Here is an 18,053-nt window from a genome sequence, read left to right as displayed (position 1 = left end):
TGAATATGCATTCTTTCCCCTACACATCAACACCCCTGGTGACTCAGGGGTCAGTCCGTTCTCCTCCTGCACCCCACAGATGCTTTATTCAGGCTCCAAATCCCTCTGCCTTGGAACCTCTCCTTGACCCTGGAAATGGAACACCTCCTCCCGCGGGCTGGTGCCCTTTCATGGACACGTCCAGAACTCCATGCTTGGTCCTCTCCCTGAACTGTGAATTTGACAGCAGCTGGGAATGAATTCAAAAGATGGTCAAGGCAGGTATCTGCACCATGTGGACCATACTGTGAGGAAGATGCAGACCTTCCATGGGCCTTGGAGCCTGCTGGGTCTTTGCAGACATTTTCTCTACTCCCCACAACAAACCTATGAGCAAACTGTTAGGAATCCCCAGTTGAGAAGTAGAGAAACTAACGGAGACTGACAGTGACTGTGTCTAGGAAGGTCACCAGGCCACCAAGTAGCAGAGCTAAGATGGCCACTCCAGTCTGTCCGACTGGAAATCTGGTGTCTGCACAGCGGTGTGGTGCTTCTGGCTTTTCTTGGCCTCTACCCTTCAAGGCAGCAGCTGTGGAACTGTGTGGAACTGTATGGAACTGAACGGCTTCCCGCAGGAGTGAATTCTGGCCACCCCAGCAAAGGCACAAGGGCAAGGTGAAGGTCTCTCAGAGCTGCAGCCAAGGACTAGGGCCCAGAGGTGGACAGGAGCCTCTCACCTGGCGGAGGAAAGACTATTTATGGCCAGAGCTTCTGTCCTGGACAGCTGGTGACCAAGCCTGGGGCTGGAAGCTGCGTCCAGGACTCACCAAAGAAAGCAGCCCCTTTCCTAATTCCAGAGCAGGGACCCCGAGCCTGAGACATCACAGCTGGCAGGATGACTCACCTCGGCCAACCGCCTGGTTTGGGGTCTCAGCCTCATGATGCTGGGAAAGGCCCCATGAAGCTGGTAAAGGCGACTCTCTCCTCCCTGTGACCTTATTAACTTCCCTGGGATGACTTTTCCCACATGCAGGAAAGCTGGTTTCTGGGACTGACTGATTTCTTCACATGATACCATTCATCCTGTAGTAAAAGGTTCCGTGGATTTGAAATCACGTGATCAGAGCCCGAGGCCTAACCTTGCAAGGACACTAATAAACGGGCTGCAACCTTGGGCAAGGCCTTGCTGCAGTCCACGCCTCAGTTCTCCATGACCCGTGAGAGGGTGGGAGCAATGGCGGTGTGGGGCTTCCGGCTCTGGAACTCTCTCATGGTGGGTGGCGCAGGGCAGGGTTTCCCTCCCACACCAACACTGTCCCAAGTTACCAGAGCAGGGTAGGTGGCAGAGATGGAAAGATAGGACAGGAGAAACAAAGGCCCAGCAAGATGGGCAAAGACAGACCGCAGCTGGGGAAGCTTCCCAGCCAGAGAAAGGAGGCACAGTCTGGCGGTGTGGAGAGAGAATTAGAGCCCCTCATGTAAGCAGACTCTTGCCAGTATTGCTGGAAACAAACAGTGACAGATTGCTAACATGTTACAGTGAAAATTACCAACATGATGAGACTTTTGCACCATAACCAGCACCTCTTGTTATCCCATTAACAAAACTGATGAGACCAAATTGCTAATCGGAGAAAACGTTCATGTTGGATTATGTCGCTCCTGTCCTGCCTGGGGAATGCAACCAAAGGGCAAACCAGAAGGCATGCTGATATTTCCCAAGGCCCATTTTACCTTGGACAGGGGTAGAGGAAGCCCTGGAACACACCCCCCGCCCCTGCCGCCTTCTTCCATTACATCTAGAAACACCCCCAGACGCCACCAGCACCTCTCTGTCCCACCGTCACTCTGGTGTCTGTTCCCATTGCCGAGCCGGGCTGGGAAGGGTTATCTGTCACGATAAAGAATGAGAACCAGTGACCTTTACAAAGTACACAGGGTACACTGGTGGGGCCGGTGGGGCTGGGGGGGGGGGGGGGGACAAGTGGAGGTGGCAAGTCTGCATTCTTACAGTGCTGGATTCCCGCTCTCTCCATCTGCTCTAAGAACAAACCAACACACCCGCGCTCACGATTCTTTACATTTCTACCACCCCCGTCTGGCCACTGGCCACTCTAGCTATGCCAGAGAGAGCCCCACTCCTTAATTCCATTTGTCACAGGGTGCAAGCTGTCACCTAAGCCCTGGGAGGTGCAAAGAACAGGACACATCTGGTTCTTGGAAGGATTATGCCCAGGCATCTGAAGAGGCTCTTTCCTCTTTAGGCTGGGGAAGGATTTCCTGCTCAAACTGGAGTCATCCAGAGACAGCCAGATTATGAACTCACATTATGCGTGCTCCTCTCTCAGAAAAACCCTCCAGTTACCCAAACCTCTTAGCGTCTGAGTTGTTGTTGTTGTTGTGGTTGTGATTGTGGTTGTTTCCACTGGGATAATCACTGACCACACCAAGCTCCCTGCTGCCGCCCCAGAGAGCAGGGCCCGGCTACAGGCCTTCCTCCTCAGTAGTCACTCGGAAAAGTAATTGGCCGAAGATTATTCTGAGTAATTTAATGGCAAGGGTTTTTTGTATACCAAACAGGGACTTGTCTTTGTCAAAAAGTCTTTACAAAGTACCCAAGTGCTAGGTGTCAGACAGGACAAGTTTTTTAATCATGTTAAAATGATTTATTTAAACGTCAAGCCATGTCACCTCACTTCCTTTCATTTTTCAAACTGTTTGTGTTTTTTCTGGATGATAAATTTATCTTCAGACAGCCTCAATATGACTAATTAACTTTGAAATATAAGAACCAGATGTGTGAGTTGGAGAGCTTTCTGAACTGATGCCAGACGGGCTGGTGGGGTTTTTTTTTCTTCTTCTCCTTCTTCTTCCTTGCTTTCCCCCTCTCGCCTACCCCCTCCCCACAACCCCGCACTCTCTCTCTCTCTCTCTCTCTCTCTCTCCCTGCTGGCTGCCCTGAAATTACTAAGCAGAGACACACGGAGTAAATGGAATCACAGGACTCCAGCTAGCAGTGAGCACCCACGGCTTGTTCTCTGCTTTCTACTGCTTAGCCTCTCAGGACCCCATGCTCTCCCTTTGAAAATGACCCCAGGACGCCTCCCAGTGACTGGCAGAGCTGTCCTCTGAGGAGGGGCTGGGAAAATTCCCCGGGCCCACCCCTTCTTTAATGATCTATGGCGTGCGGAGCAGGGAGCTGCCAGAATGCATTTGCCACATGAAAGTAAGTCACCCTGCACTATGACACAGAGTGATTTCTTCTAAAGAGTCTTCCCCTGTGAAGTGCTCCTCAGATCTGCCTCCTCCCTGCTTCCTTTTGATGAGCAACCCCCTGCATAGCACAGGAGGAATGAGCAGGGGTGGAGGCTGGCGATTATGTCTCTCAACTCCCTAAGCCACAGTGCTTTTCAGTAATGGCATATTTGGGGGCTGGAAGCCACAGATGTGTGTCTACGTGTGTGTGTGTGTGTGTGTGTGCACGCACACGCGTGCCCCACGCATGCACGTGCGCACACAGGTCTGCGTCTGTGTGTTCCGCTCTCAGGGACAGGATGGGTGACAGCAAAAATGAAAATTCCTTTTTGCAGGATCTGTGCAGCTGAGTAAGAGACCAAACCGGTAGGCATGGGCTGGGTGCCTCAGTTTCCCCATGCACCTATGATGGCCTGCTCCTCCTAGTCTCTCTACCAGAAGTAGGTTAAGGTTATATGCGATCACAAATGGGAGAGTGCTCTGAGTACTTGGAAAGACATGCACACGTCCTAAGGGATTATTAGGATAATTACCGCTATTATTACATCATCATGACCAGTATCATTAACATGCCTCTTAATGTCTGAGATTTTTCACCTGGGATAATCTCACTTACTCAAAAGGTCAGTAGAGTTCCTCATGGTGTCAGGCTCTAAACAGAAAGGCTCCAAACAACGGACTTGGTTCTCTTCCTTCTCAGGAAGAATGCCGACAGAACACCTTCCCAGGTGTTCTGGGAAAGGAAGATGCCCCGCCTCCCCCTCAGACTCCCTGCTGCCAGCAGAAGAGGACTCAGCCATGAACAAACACCAGCACTTGTGCTGTAAGGGGACACAGGGGCCAAGTGGCAGTCCCTTCCCTTCCTCAGAGAGTAAGGCAAATGAGAGGACTGGGGACAGTGCCTGCTGCCCCTCCCTCTACCAGCCCTCCTGGATCTCTCTAAAAGGCCTTGCTCCCCACTCTGGGGCTGAGAGCAAAATGCATCAAGCAGGTTGGACTCTCAAAAATGTAACCAGGTAATAAGGCAGGTCCTTTCAGATCCCCGTGCTTCTCCTCCCCTGACCCTGGCCCCTTCCTTCCTTTCAGCAGTGCCACCTAATCTCCAGTGAGGGGAGAGTGTCGCCCCTCAAGGAGGGGCTTGCATCTTAGCAGGAGTTTCTGGAAACGTATGAAGGAAAAGGCCTTCAACTATTCCACACAGAAAGCCCTGAAAAGGAGGGGAAGGAACGGATGGGGCAGAGAGAGCATGCTTCACACCTCCCAAAGCAAATCGTGCCTGCGGCTGATGCCCAGGAGACATCTCACAGGCAGACAGATGGACGGGAGTGGGTGGGGGTAGCTGGGAAGGCGACACTGAGGAGGCCAGCCTCCCAACCCCGACCTGAGGCAGCAGGAGGGAAGACCCTGTTACAGGGCAGTGAGTCTTAGCACTCACCCAGCGAAGCCTGGTCCCATCTCCTAGAGCCCTTGCCTCCTCTCAGAGACACTGCCATTCAGCCTGCCGGAGCTCCTTGGGGAGTGGGAGAGGAAAGTGGCAGGAATACAGAGAACTACAGCTTTGTTTGGTATCTTCCAACTTCCCAGAACAGACAGACAAACAGATGAGCAACAATCCAGTGAGAGAGACAGAGAGCATGTGTGCGCGCACACACACACACACACACACCAGTGCAGCAGCACCAGCCCCACCAGTCCCCAAGAGGGCACCTTACAGAGCCCTGAATGTCCCACCCACCACAACCCCCACCAGGACACTCCCACCCACCAACCCCCACCCCACCCCACCCCCCAGTAGGCCTTTGGAGAAAGCTCCAACCAGGGCTCTTTCTATAGCACTGCCCCCCTTTTCCCCAGGGGAAAAAAATTTTCAGATAATTTTTGGACTATGAATAACACTTCCCGCTATGTCAAACTAAGATAATAATGGAGCTTACCAAATCGGAGGATCCCTGATTAACTAACCCTGGACAGAGAAGACTGGAAAGGTTGGGAACCCAGCAGACTGGAAAAGTGAGCCCTGGGCTCCTGGGAACTTGTGTGGGACCACTGCCTCCTGCCACTCTACTCTGCCAGGATAGACCAGACCTGTTTTCAAGGGCCCCGCACCTGAGAGCTTCCCTCTCCCTTGGGCTTCCTTCTCTCCCCAGGGGAACTAGAATTTGCATTGGGGAGCCAGAAGGCGCCCCAGACTTCTGGCCAAGGGAGCCCACCCTAGAACGCCCATCCAACTGCACAGCTCCACCCAAGTGAGTTTTGAAACCAAAAGACCTGGATTTGCTCTCCCCCCACTCAGCCCCCCATGCAAGCGTCCCATGCCTTCTCCCACTAAGTGCACATAACAAGCCAGAAACTTGACGCTGTAACCGGCAGGAGCCATCGTTTGGGAGCTGTCAGACACGCTGTCTCGGAGATCTGGGATCCGAGGGCCCTTCCCCCGTACAGCCTGAGATATTTAATAAAGTAAAGCCCTCAGGATCAAGAGGCTGCAAGCCCTCCCATTCCTTCCTACGGCTCGCGCTGGAGTTCTTTAAAGCCTGCCTCACGTCTGTCTCTCTCTCCAGAAAGCCTTTCATGCTGCCTTGCCAGACTGACATTTTGACAAGTTGCCACGAGTGACATCTGATTTGTACAAATTTCAAGACTAATAAATCTACCTGTCAAAGCGGAAACTTTAAAAGGAGCTAAGCCCAGCGGGTATAGTTTAACAGAACTCAAGTTGATGAAACTGTAGGATGGAGAAATTATATCTGTCACAATCCACCCACATTAGTTCTGCAGAAATGTTGGCATGAAACAAACGTCTTTCACGGGCGTTACCGAAAAAAAAATTTTTTTTTAATAAAAATCTTTTTAATTGAAATAGGAGATTAATACCATGAGTAACAAGTAACAGTTCTATTTGTAAACTAACAAATTTTATTTATTTAATTTTTAATTTTGTTGCAGATGTGAGAAGTGTCTCTCCTCCTACCTCTTAAGCTGTCTCCCTGGGATCTGGACTTTCCATTCAAGCTGGGGCCCATCAATCACGCTGCAGCTCCCCAGCTCGCTGGTTCTTGGGGTGAATGAGGGTTGACCACGGTGTGCAGGGCTGAGGCTGAGGCAGGCCCTGCCGCCCACAGCCCTGCGTCCTGGCCAGGCCTCCTGGCACCCTCCATCTGGGCGGGCACAGGGCACTGATTCACTTCCCCCACTGCTCTCCAGCCTTGACCTGGAGCCTGAAGTCTGGCCCCCCATTCTGGGCTTTGCTGTTGGACTTTTGTTTTAAGGATGTGAATGTTTGGGGTGGGAGAGGAGCGGTGGGGGAGAAGTTCTGTCTAGCTAACTTTATTTTATTTTATTTTTATCTTATCTTCCCTTCCTGTTTCTGACAAGTCCACTTTTGCCCTGAATCATCACGTCACAAATGGAGAAGCCAGGATTCACACATCAGAGGAAGAAACCCAGGGGGCGTGGGGAGGCCTTCTCAGGATTCCCATGCACCTAGAGAAGCCAAGAACATGAATGCCTCTGAAGCAGTATGGCTGGTGGTCTCTGTCCTTCCCTCGCCCTCCCGCACCCCGGGAGCCTGGAGCCTGGAGCCCGGAGCCTGGGAGGAGACTTCTCTGGCTCCTAGAAGTGGCCTCCAGTTGCCCTGAGGGGTGAGCTGTTTTCTATGTGACGGCAGCTGTAACCTCCAGATAATTGTTACTATTACTGCTGTCTTTTCTCCTGGGAGTTCCAAATGGGATCTCATTTGCCCTCTCACTCATATGGTTAAGAAGCAAGTAGGCGGGACAGAGAGGATCTTTGTTCTCCAGTTCAGCCAGGGGCAGCGCTCAGAGGTCACCCAGCCAGGCAGGATGGAACCCAGCACTCTGGGCGGGGCCAGGCCCCAGCTGGCAGACCACGTGGTCCTTCCACTTCCTTCCCACACAGGCTGCCTCCTCCCTCCAATACCCAAGTTCTGCTTGGTATATATTTGGCTGGGATAATATCTAGAAGCAAACACCTTCTTTCACATTTCTTGACCCATGCTAGGAACTCGGCTTGGGACCATGGTGACAGGATAATGGCACCTGCAGAGAAACTCAAACTGAGACGAGTCCAAACTGCAGGCTGGTGGGGGGGGGGGCGTCAGGTGGCCACTGGGGATGATCCCCAAGACCCAGAGCAGCAATACCCATCTGTCTGCCCTGAACTGGGGTTGGGTTGCCCCCAGTTCTACCCAATTCCATCTTTTTTCTTGTCCATTAGATACTGGTTAAGCAGATTCCACGTCCAAGATACTCTGTTGTGCACCACGGGAGTTTCAGAGAAGTGCAAACATGATCCTTGTCCCAAAGGCATTTGCTGTCCATATGGGGTGATGTAACAGGCGACAGAACAAAATAGATCCTGATCAGGAACAAAGGGATTTGGGGTACAAAGAGGAAGCACACTGGTGAGCAAAGGCCCTGGACCCAGGCCGGCCACCCACTGACCGTGTGACTGTAGTAAGAACTTCTCTCTAAAATAAGGGTGACAGGATGACATGACGTCCCTGGTTCTCCATGGGTTTTTGAGGAGAGGCATTGCGGGATCCTATATGTGAAAGCTCTTTATAAACAGTGAACAGTTCGGGGCCGGGGCAACCGAAGGATCAGGTTAGGATCCAGCACGAACACAGCCCATGCAGGAGTAAAGGAACAAGCACATGAAGAAACAGGCCAGATCTCGTGGAGGGACGGGCTTCAGCCATGCTCTGTCCCACTCTGCCTGTGGCACCTACAGCCTATGAATCCCATACCTTAGAATTCATTTTCTAACACGAATGAGCCTGACTTCTTTCATTCATAGAATTTATTTTCTAACAAGAATGAGTCTGACTTCTTTGATTCATATATTTGCCTTTGAGAAGAGAAAACCTTCAGAGGTGGTTATTAGGAAGCCAAAGCACAGAGAGGTCTGGTTCTTGTGTACCACACACAGCCAGTCAGCAGCAAATTTAGGAACTGCTAGGTTGAGTTTTCTGCTGAAACAGTTGCTTTCTCCCTTTCCCTCAGCAAGATGATCTCTCCAGGGAAAGGTTCGATGATGCCAAATGTGACTAATTAAAAAAAAAAAAATGTCTAAAGGATTTTTTCTAGAATAGACACTTCACTTTCTATTTTATTGGATTAGTGTTTGCTAACCTCCAAAGTTTCTCACCTAGCAAATTGGAGACCATTTCCCTTATATAATGAGCTTCCTCATGTTTAGATGAGGTGAGGCAAGTCTTATGAAAGGCCAGAGGCTCACTGCAAGGAAGAGGTAGCAGCCCTAGGCAGGCCCAGGGGACTGAGGCCCAGTCTGGGAGCTGCAGGCCCCAGGGGCTGCCTACCCCTGCAAAGGGAGGCAGAGTGTTCTGCGCCTGGACACAACAGTTCTATAGCCCATTGCCTCCTGTCTGGGGTCCATTACCCGCGCAGCAGGAGGAACTTCCCTTTGACAGGAGAATAAGGCCCATCTCTTCTGCTGCCTCCAGGCAGCATTTAGGGTTTTACAACCAAAGAGAAAAGGAAAAGAAGAAAAAGAAAAAGAAAAAAAATCCTGAACTGTTTTTCAAATGTTCTGGGTCTTGGCAAACCCCAAAATGCCTTTTGCCAAATGCTTTTTCCCTTAATTTTCAAACCTCGGGTGTATTTCCAGAACAATCCAATCCATCTGCTTCTGATTCATTTACACTTAACTCATTAGGAGGCTGTTGCGTAAGGAGCGGTTTGACGTCCCCAAGATCCCCGGGTGAGGGATTCTTCTTCCCCTTTGAATCAGAGGGAGGCATCCTGCCAATAGGGCATGGAACACAAACCCCAAAAGAATGGAAAGCCTGGCTTGAAACCCCAAGTCCCCAGGATGAGAATCAGGTTCTCTTTTGTCCCAACCATCATTCACTCTGCCCTGTTCTCCCCATCAGATTATCACCAGGATTGCTGTTAGTGTCATTAAGGATACAACAAACGGCCACATATTATTGTTAAAGGCTTGGCATTGTATTCTGCTGTGTGCTGTTCTTCATTCAAACACTCTTGACTCATCTGTTGAGACATTAAATAAACCCTCCCACCCAGTAGTGAACTACCAGCAGGGCCAAGGCTGGGGTATCAGCAACAAGACATCCACCTAAGCACCAATCCCAGCTCAGTCTACCTTCTATGAGGGCTGCGAGCTCCACCAGGAAACTCAAGAACAGCTTCTGAGGGCAGAAAGCGAGGCTGGAGAAGGTAGGGATGGCCCAGAGGGAAGCACGGGAGAGAGGCTGCTGGTTTCCGGCAACGTGAATGACTGGCCAAGCTGAGCCACAAGCTTCTGCGGCAGGACCCGAATCACCCTCTCAGCACTGGGAAGGGGGCTCTTCTCTCCCACCTTCCATTCTTATTATCATGATGCTCACTCACCACCTTTATTCAGCAAACTTAATTTTTTTAAAAAAATGCATTGAGTGGGGCACCTGGGTGGCTCAGTGGGTTAAAGCCTCTGCCCTCAGCTCAGGTCACGATCCCAGGGTCCTGGGATTGAGCCCCGCATCGGGCTCTCTGCTCGGTAGGGAGCCTGCTTTCCCCTCTCTCTCTGTCTGCCTCTCTGCTACTTGTGATCTCTGTCTGTCAAATAAATAAATAAAATCTTTTTAAAAAAATGCATTGAGTGCCTTCTGTATGTTCAGTCCTGGTCTATGCTGGGAATCACAGGGGACAGCAGAGGTGGGTAAAGTGGCCTTCTGTGGAGAATTTGCAGCCCACCCAGGGGGATTTTTTTGTTGTTCTTGACAGTACATTCTTAGCAAGACCACACTTGGCCAGAAATGAGTATGGCTCAGGGAGAGTGCAACAGCTGTCCACTGAGGAGAAAGCTCTCATGAGCTGGACCAGTAAGAACATCTGCACAGAGGAGGTGGGTTTCGGATGAGCCAGCCTGGGAGATTAGTGTCTGGCCAGATGGAGAGGAAGAGTGGGTTCCTGGAGGAGGAAATCAAGCTGAAGGCTCATTGATGGCAAAGAACATAGCATGTTGGTAATGTTCGTAGAGCAATAAGAGCAACCATGTTGAGAAACAGAGGCAGATGAGAAAGTAGGATGTAGGTGATGCAGCTAAAGAGCCTGGCTTTCATCTCAAAGGCAAGAGTGAGTCACTGGAAGGTTCTGAGCAAGAAAGTAAGATGGAGAGAGCAGTGTTTGGTGGGGGGATAATCCAGTGTTAACGTACGAGGTAGAATGATGTGGAGAAAGAGTGTGGGCGGCAGATAGTAGGAGTCTGTTGCAATAATTCAGGCACGTCATGACAGGACTCTAGAACAGTGTGGTGGCAATGAACAAGGACAAGAAAGAACAAAGAGTACGAAGACAAAATCAATTGGACTTGACGACTCAGAGGCTGGAGGACCCTGAAGAAGGGGGAAGAGTTAAGAGAACATGAAGACCCAGGAGTTTATCAAGTGAGAAGATAACTATCTCCACTCAGATGTCATGCATGTGGCATGTGCCAGACACCGTGCAAAGCCCCTCCCATGAACCACCTCACGGTACTCACCACAGAATGGTAGGGCAGGTACTATCATTATCCATGTTGTACTGATGAGGAGCTGGGCCTTGGGAGGGTTTATTAGTTTGCCCAAATTCACACAGAGTGACTGGGGATTCTAACATTTAACCACGCTAATCTGCTGTGTCTTCTTCCCTAAACCAAGCCTCCATCCTATCTTACCTTCTCACTGACCCTCACACACCTCAGGCTCACTCTTGTACATAAATCCATTCTGAAATGCCTTCTGTACACCTTTTTACTTACCTAAATCCCGCTCAAGCTTCAAATCCTTCCAGAAACTTCTGTCACCACCTGAGCTTCCAGAGACCGTCTCTCTTCACCACCTCCCCTAAGATTTATTGGTCAGAACCACAGCCCTGAGCATCTAATCTCACACCTTTTCTTTTGATTTAGTCTGTTCGTATGTTCACCTATGTTCTGGTTTGCGGGTGTGGCACTGGAGCTGAGCCTGAATCCTAGCCTTGCTTCCTAACTAGTTATGTAGCCATAAGCAAGTTACTCAACCTCTTTAAATATATTTCCTTAGTAAAAGGGTTATTGTCGGGATCATATGGCAGAATGCCTGGCACTCAGTGGATGATATATGTCAGTATGATGACTGTTGTTTTCATGCAGTCTTGTGATGGGAAACATGATGTCCAAAGCTATGAAGGTGATAGGTGCTCTACAGATATTCTTCCACTGGATTCCTCCATCATTTCAACAGCTATGTACAGCATGTCAGTATTCACTCTTATGGTCTTAAAATTACTACATGTGTCTCACCACATTTAGAACAAATGCACAGGATGAATGATCCTGTCATGACATGCTTCTGATGAAGCATCTCCAAACCAGGGTCAGGAATTCCAGAAGCAAGACAGGCAGCCACAGGGTAGAGTAGAACCTACTAAGCCTCCTCTTCTCCCAATGTGGGGATATGGTACTCTGCCTGCTGACAGCTCAGCTAGTCCCAATGGAATTGGGGCCCTGTCCCAAACACCGCCCACTGACCCCCATCACCCTTGCCCAAGGCCACTGTATGAAAGGAGGGTCTGTTCGTCCTAAGTCCTGCTGTGTTCTGCCTTCCTTCTTGTCACTTAGAAGGCCAGTGTTGCCCCTTCGGCCATTCAGAGAACCTCTCCAGGAAGATTCCCTAGGTTCTCCTCTCCCCTCCCACAACTGCCCCATCAAGCTGTGCTTTCCCCAGCTGCCCCTGAGAATGACAATCCACAGTGAGAGCTAATGCCTGACAGCATATAAGCACTCAGAGCAAAAGAGGGTACAGCCCTAACTCCCCCTAGAATGACCAATGTGAAAAGAGGTGAAGAGATGAATTTGAGGGATCTCTGGTACTTCAGTGGTAGGTACCTAAAGCAAACAGCCTACCCTTGCTTTTTATTCACACACACACACACACACACACACACACACACACTGACAAATTGTAACAAGGGACTCCTGCTCAGAGATGGACATTTAAGAACTAGGGAGCCCAGGCAGGCACTGAGAAGTAACAAGGAACACATGCAGGACACATGCTGAGGGTCTGGAACATTCCTGCTGTTGGTGCCATGCTTCTCACCCTCGGGAGCAAATACCATGCTCAGACTGGACTGAGTAGCTGTTCACTGTCCTGGCCCCCCAGAGACCCAAGGGCACCTGGATGCTGGGAGAGGGGAAGGTACAAGAAGAGGAAGACGGGCTAATGGGATGGCACTTAGGACACAATTCCCTCTGGGGAGATGCCACCCAGAGGGCAGAGAGAGGTGGCCGGGTGCCCTGTTTTTCCCTAAGTGGAAGGATGGGTGGGAGAACCCTGCCCCAGCCCCACAGCTCCCTAACTTCTCAGAGGGACGACCAACTTGCTGGTGGGTCTCCCTCCGACAAAGTGTTGGCTGCAGTGGGGACAGGAGGGTGGTTTCTTAGGCTCCACGAATTACCTCTCGATCCTCAGCCCTGGCAGTTTTCTCTCTTTTTCTCTTTAATGGGGATTTGAGGCCAAAAATACACACTCTCACATACACACACGCATGCACACACTCAAAGGGAGGGTGGCAGGAGGAGTCAAACCCCAACACTCATCTCAGGCTTTAAACATGCACAGGCTGTGCTTGGGGAAAATGTCACCGCTTGGCTGAGAGCATGGGTGGCACTGGCAGGCAGGGAGAGGCAGAGAACGAACGGGAACCGAATTTAGGAGTGACTGGAAGGTCGACAAGAAAGAAAAGCCAACATGCAGTATATATACATAGAAGCGAGAAGCGCTTCTGAGCACAGCTCTGGCACTTTCGAGGCAGCCGCGGTGGCCTCTGGGCAGAAAGAACGAGCCTGCGGTCTCCTCACTGGACATGACACGCAGCTCCCAACTCCCGAGGCCCATGTTCTGCTGACCTGGTGCCAATTCTTGGAATGTTACTCTCCCACCCCTGCCCCTGCCCCTGCCGCCACCACCTGCCCACGCAGGGCCCATCCAGCCTCCCAGGCTCGCTCCAGTCTCCATGTGAGTTCGGCACCTTTTGGTCAAATAGTGATCTCCTGTCCTCACACCATTCCCCATGCCCTGGAATTCTTGATCACTGGAACCAAGTCTGATTGTAGCCTTTGGCCTTAATCTGCCCTTGTGATGCTTTCTAGACTGCAAGTACATCAGATCTCTCCAACGAGAAAGGACACGTCTCCAAGTTAAGGCATGGTGCCATTCGTTTCTCCCGTCTTCCGGTCACTGTGCCCAGCATGTGGTTTAGGGACAACGCTGAAAGACATGGACGTGGGGGTTGACTGTTTGGACCTCATGTTACTGACTGGCCACCAAAGGCTGGCATGACTAGTGAGAGTCCCCAAGCCCTGCAAAATACCTGCATATCCCCCTCCTTGCCTCTTGTGAGCAAATGTGCTTTTCCACAGACTTTTTTCTGCCCAGAGCTGTTTCGTAGAGGGTCCCTTCTTTTCCAGTTCAGTCACATTGAAATCTCTTTGCCTGGTGCCTAATCAAATCCAGTGGCCCAGAGTTGCTATATTATATCAAAAGATGTCGAAAGCTTTATACTCAAAAAAAAATAAAAAATAAAAAATAAAAAACCACAGCACATGGGGGATTAAACCAGGAGAATTTAACTTGCTTAACTGTGATAAAGTCTGGTTAGGGCGATTACAGCTGTTTACCTGAGAAGTAAATATCTCTGAGGTCTGACTAGGCCAGGAGGAAGGGAGGGCTTGTCTGGTAATTTTATCATCTTGCAGGAAGAAAAAGGAAGGGAGAAAAGAGAGAAGAAAAGATGAGAGGTGATAATCTCTGAAGTTGAGATCACTCTTGTGCTATAGCACACGGCAGAAATAAAAGATAACCACACTGGCAATCTTGCTGAGAGATGGTCTGCTTGCTCAGAAGGCCTGCCTGCCTGCTACTTCAGAGCCTGGGAGAGGTGCAGAAGGAGAACTGGTCCGGGCAGAGAGAAATGGGGGGAGAGGGTCCCCAGGAAGAGAGATGTACAACAAGAAAGGCTGCCTTGTCTCCTCTCTTCCAGAATACGTATACCCTTGGACCTCAATGATCTTATATCTGGAACAAATTACAAACCATCAAACGGAGGGATTCTCAACTGTGTGCAACAGGCAGGACAGAGGGAGGAGTACTTTGCCCAGAAACCCAGAAACAGGGTAGAGGGAAAGAGGAATGTGTGATTTGAAAAACATGATTTATGATTTACCTCAAAATTTAAAAACATGTAATAGACTGCTTTCGTCATATAAATGGCAACAAGGAATGCTTAACATAATCTCCCTAGCTGAGGTGGCATGAATTAAAAAAACAAATGGTTAGAAAACACTGATTTTAGTCCATCCTCCCCATTTCACAGACCAAGAGAGAAGTAAAGAGACTCACCCACAATCACACAACTATTCCCCAGGAGAGCCAGGAAAAGAAACAAAATCACAGATATTTGTGTTCTAGAAGAATTATTCTTGTTTCACCAGTGGGCTCCTACTATACCAAAGAGCTTTATCCCAAGAGCATCATTTCTGGACTCAGCCTGTTGTTGTGCCCACCTGGCTAGTATCCTCAACATAATGCAGGGTCAGAGTCCTTCTAGGAAGGAAGGGAGGGAGGAGGAAGGGGAGGGAGGAAGGGAAAGAAGGAAGGAAGGGAAGGGAGGGGAGACAGAAAGGGAGAGGGAGGGAGACAGAAGGGGTGAGGGGAAGGAGGAAGGGGAGGAGGAGATTTTATGGGTTTCCTTTTGTAGCTATAACAAAATGCCATTGTTTCTGGAGGCCACAAGTCCAAAATGGTTCTCACAGTCAAGGTGTCAGCAGAACTTTGTTCCTTTCTGGAGCCTGCAGGAGAGAATCCTTTCCCATGCCTTTTCTAGTTCCTAGAGGCTGCCTGCATCTGTGGGCCTGTGGTCTCTTGCATCTTCAAAACCAGTGATATCCACTTGCCTTTTTCACATCACATCACTGACTCTGAGTTCCCATCTCCTCCTTTCACTTATAAGGACCCTCGGATGACTTTGGACTCACCTGGACCCTCAATCAGGATAATCTTCATATCTCAAGGTCAGCCTGTCTGCAACCTTCACTCCTCTCAGCCATGTAACATAACCTGTCCGCAGGCTGCAGAGTGAGCACGTGGACCTAATCTCGAGGGGACAGTTACTCTGCCTCCCACAACACTGGAACCTCCTCCCCACCAGGGTGACAGAAGACATGGTGGCCAGCTAATCCCAACACCTGCCTCAAAATCCTTCTCAACAATGCTTCTGTGAATCAACTGCACTTGGCCTAGAAGCAAAATCCACTTGCTAACCCTGACTACAGATGTAAACTCTAGAGGAAGAGCAAGATGATAGATGAAGTATTGACATTTGCAGGCCATCTCGGGGCTTGGGTGCAGTCCCCACCAAAGACAGACATTTGCAGAGGCTACTTCTGACCTCCCAGCAAGTCCACGCGCTTTCGTGGGCCCCTCCCTGGCCACCATCAGGGGCCTCAGCAGATGGCAGGACATTTTCCAGGGCAGGTTTTCTTGGGGGTTTTCTGAGGACTATTAGGTTGTCCATTTGTCCCATGTTTTAAGGTCACAGGTCCAATTTCCACATCTGTCTGGAGCTGCCTACAGGGCCCTTACTCTTTACAGTGTGGCCCACACTCTTTCCACAAGGGAGTCCTCACCACTGGCTTTGAGAAGTGTACTGGGACTGCTTGCTGAGGTCGCCCCCGTCAACCCAGTCTACACAGAGAAAAACTGTACGTGTTTCCCTTCCTCCTAGATGGTTAGGACCAGAAGTGGATCATAGCTGAAGGACAACTCCCCGGCAAGAGAAGGTGCATTTGTGCCCACATTCTCAGTCCCCAGCTCAGACCACCCCCAAACCGGTGGGGGAAGTCCTTGTTGAAAGAGAGAGGAAAGTATAGTTATGTGACTCAGGGCCATCATTTCTCTTTTACAGGCTGGGAACACAGAGTTTCGCTAGTCATGCCACATCTGCATGAGCTTTCATTTGAGTCAAAAAAAAAAAAAAAAAAAGCCTAGACCATATTAATTCTAGGATTTCTGAAAACTCTTATGGCAAACAGTTTTGGCTCTCACAGCCTGAAGTGGTTCCAGAAAAGTGTAACGAGAGCCGTGGGGGCCTTAGAACTATGGGTCAGAAAAGTGGCAGAGGACATTGGGATGCTCAGTCAGGATGAGACGCTGGTCCCCGGCCCCAGCCTCCTGGGCCTACTTGGCTACAATGGCTTCGCGTATACTGGCTCACTTAGGTGTTAGCCCTTCCATAATTACCACCCCCCCATATGTCTAGGTCCTTAGGAATTGCCTCATATATGTGCAAGACACACACAGTTTTCTGACCACACACCACTTTGTTCCAGGGCCCCACGTTCCGCCACCGCTCACTGGGCCCTGTTGTCACTGACACCACTGAAGTACCAGAGGCCCTGTGAGGCACCCCTGAGGCCAAGTACTGCTGGGTTCCACGAGGTGATGAAGGAGAGGGCCCCTTCACCCTCCTCCCCCATCCCCGCCCCGTTTTACTCTGAGAGCAAGTCCCAAAGCTGGCTCCCCAGGTACTAGCACACCATGCTTCCCATTTGTATGTGTAGACTCTGCTCTTCAGGAGTTTTGTAAAGAAGCCCAGCAGGGGCTGAGTTGTGAGCCAAACCCAGTTGTGAGCCATTCAACAGACCAGGCTCAGATTTATTCCCGCCCTGCTGCAATCAAAGCTCGGTACCCAGGTCAGCTGTTTGTGCTATTTCCTTCTTCAGGCCACCTCCATCCCAGAAGACTGCATGGCCTCTCATGCAAATAGGCTTAGAATAGGGGCCCACCCCAGCTGTTCACCAGTGCCTGCTCAGCTGTGCCTGACCAGGATGGGCTCAGGCTGGGACTCTCTGCACACTTCGTGTGCGGAGTGTAAGAGAGGGAGAGGCATGCGGGAGAGGCACTGCCCTTCTGCTTCCCAGCCCACAAGAAGAACTTCATTGGAAGCTACAAAGAGCCAGTTTTTTTTTGTTGTTTTTTTTTTTTTTTTTTTTTTGCCGTACATATTGAGCCAAAAATCGAATAGATCTGTAGGGGGTGTAATGACATTCCTCAGCTAGTCATGAGGATCCCATAACATGACTGGTTAAGTCGTACCCTAGCAGGGAAGTCAGGAAAAAGATGTTCCAGGGGTCAGACACTGCTCTGGAAGTCTGTACATCCACCATCTCTCACTACACGATTCTTGCTGGCAAAGCACCTTATGAGTTGCCCTAGGCTTCACAACTGGCTTCGTTGCCTGGGAGCAGGGGATCACCACCCGGAGTTCCCCTTCAGAATCTAGCTTTCAAGGTTGAGACCCTCTTATTTACAGATGGAAGAGTGCTGTACAGTAGTAGCCATGACTTGCAAATTTGCAAGGGCATCGCCATGTGATTAAGGCCAAGGAAGACCAGTTTGGGGGTGGGGGGGATCAAGCTGATCCAGGGAAAGAGAAAATTCAGGGAGTATATTAGCTACCCTCAAATGTCTGAGGGGCAGCACGAAGCAAAAGTACACTCATATTTCCAACCTAGGGTAGTAAAAGGGACTGTGGGGCTGGAGTCAAAGGACAAGCTGGAGCTGTGGCTCCCTCCTGCGCAGACTGTTGGGTTTTCAGGCAAGTCGTGCTCAAAGCCTCCATTTCTTCAGTATGCACCTCACAGGACTGTTGTGACCAACTAAGATAATGATGTGGCAGCACATGTCAGACCCCAGTGCTGCTCCAGCTTAGCTTCCCACCTGTCGGACGCAGCCCTCCACAGGCGGCACCTGGGTC

General features: G+C 50.3%; 1 long non-coding RNA gene across 1 annotated transcript in view; it reads right to left on the bottom strand.

The window, feature by feature from the left end:
* Nucleotides 1-6,341, bottom strand: part of LOC309855336 — a 114,731-nt gene extending 108,390 nt beyond the window's left edge. The window contains exon 1 of the long non-coding RNA XR_014306729.1: nt 6,206-6,341. This is a non-coding gene — a long non-coding RNA (uncharacterized lncRNA). The remainder of the gene's footprint in view (nt 1-6,205) is intronic.
* Nucleotides 6,342-18,053: the final 11,712 nt, after the last annotated feature.

This window comes from Mustela nivalis (genome assembly GCF_964662115.1).
Source record: "Mustela nivalis genome assembly, chromosome: 20".
NCBI lineage: Eukaryota > Metazoa > Chordata > Mammalia > Carnivora > Mustelidae > Mustela > Mustela nivalis.
This window is presented reverse-complemented; position numbering and strand designations above follow the sequence as displayed.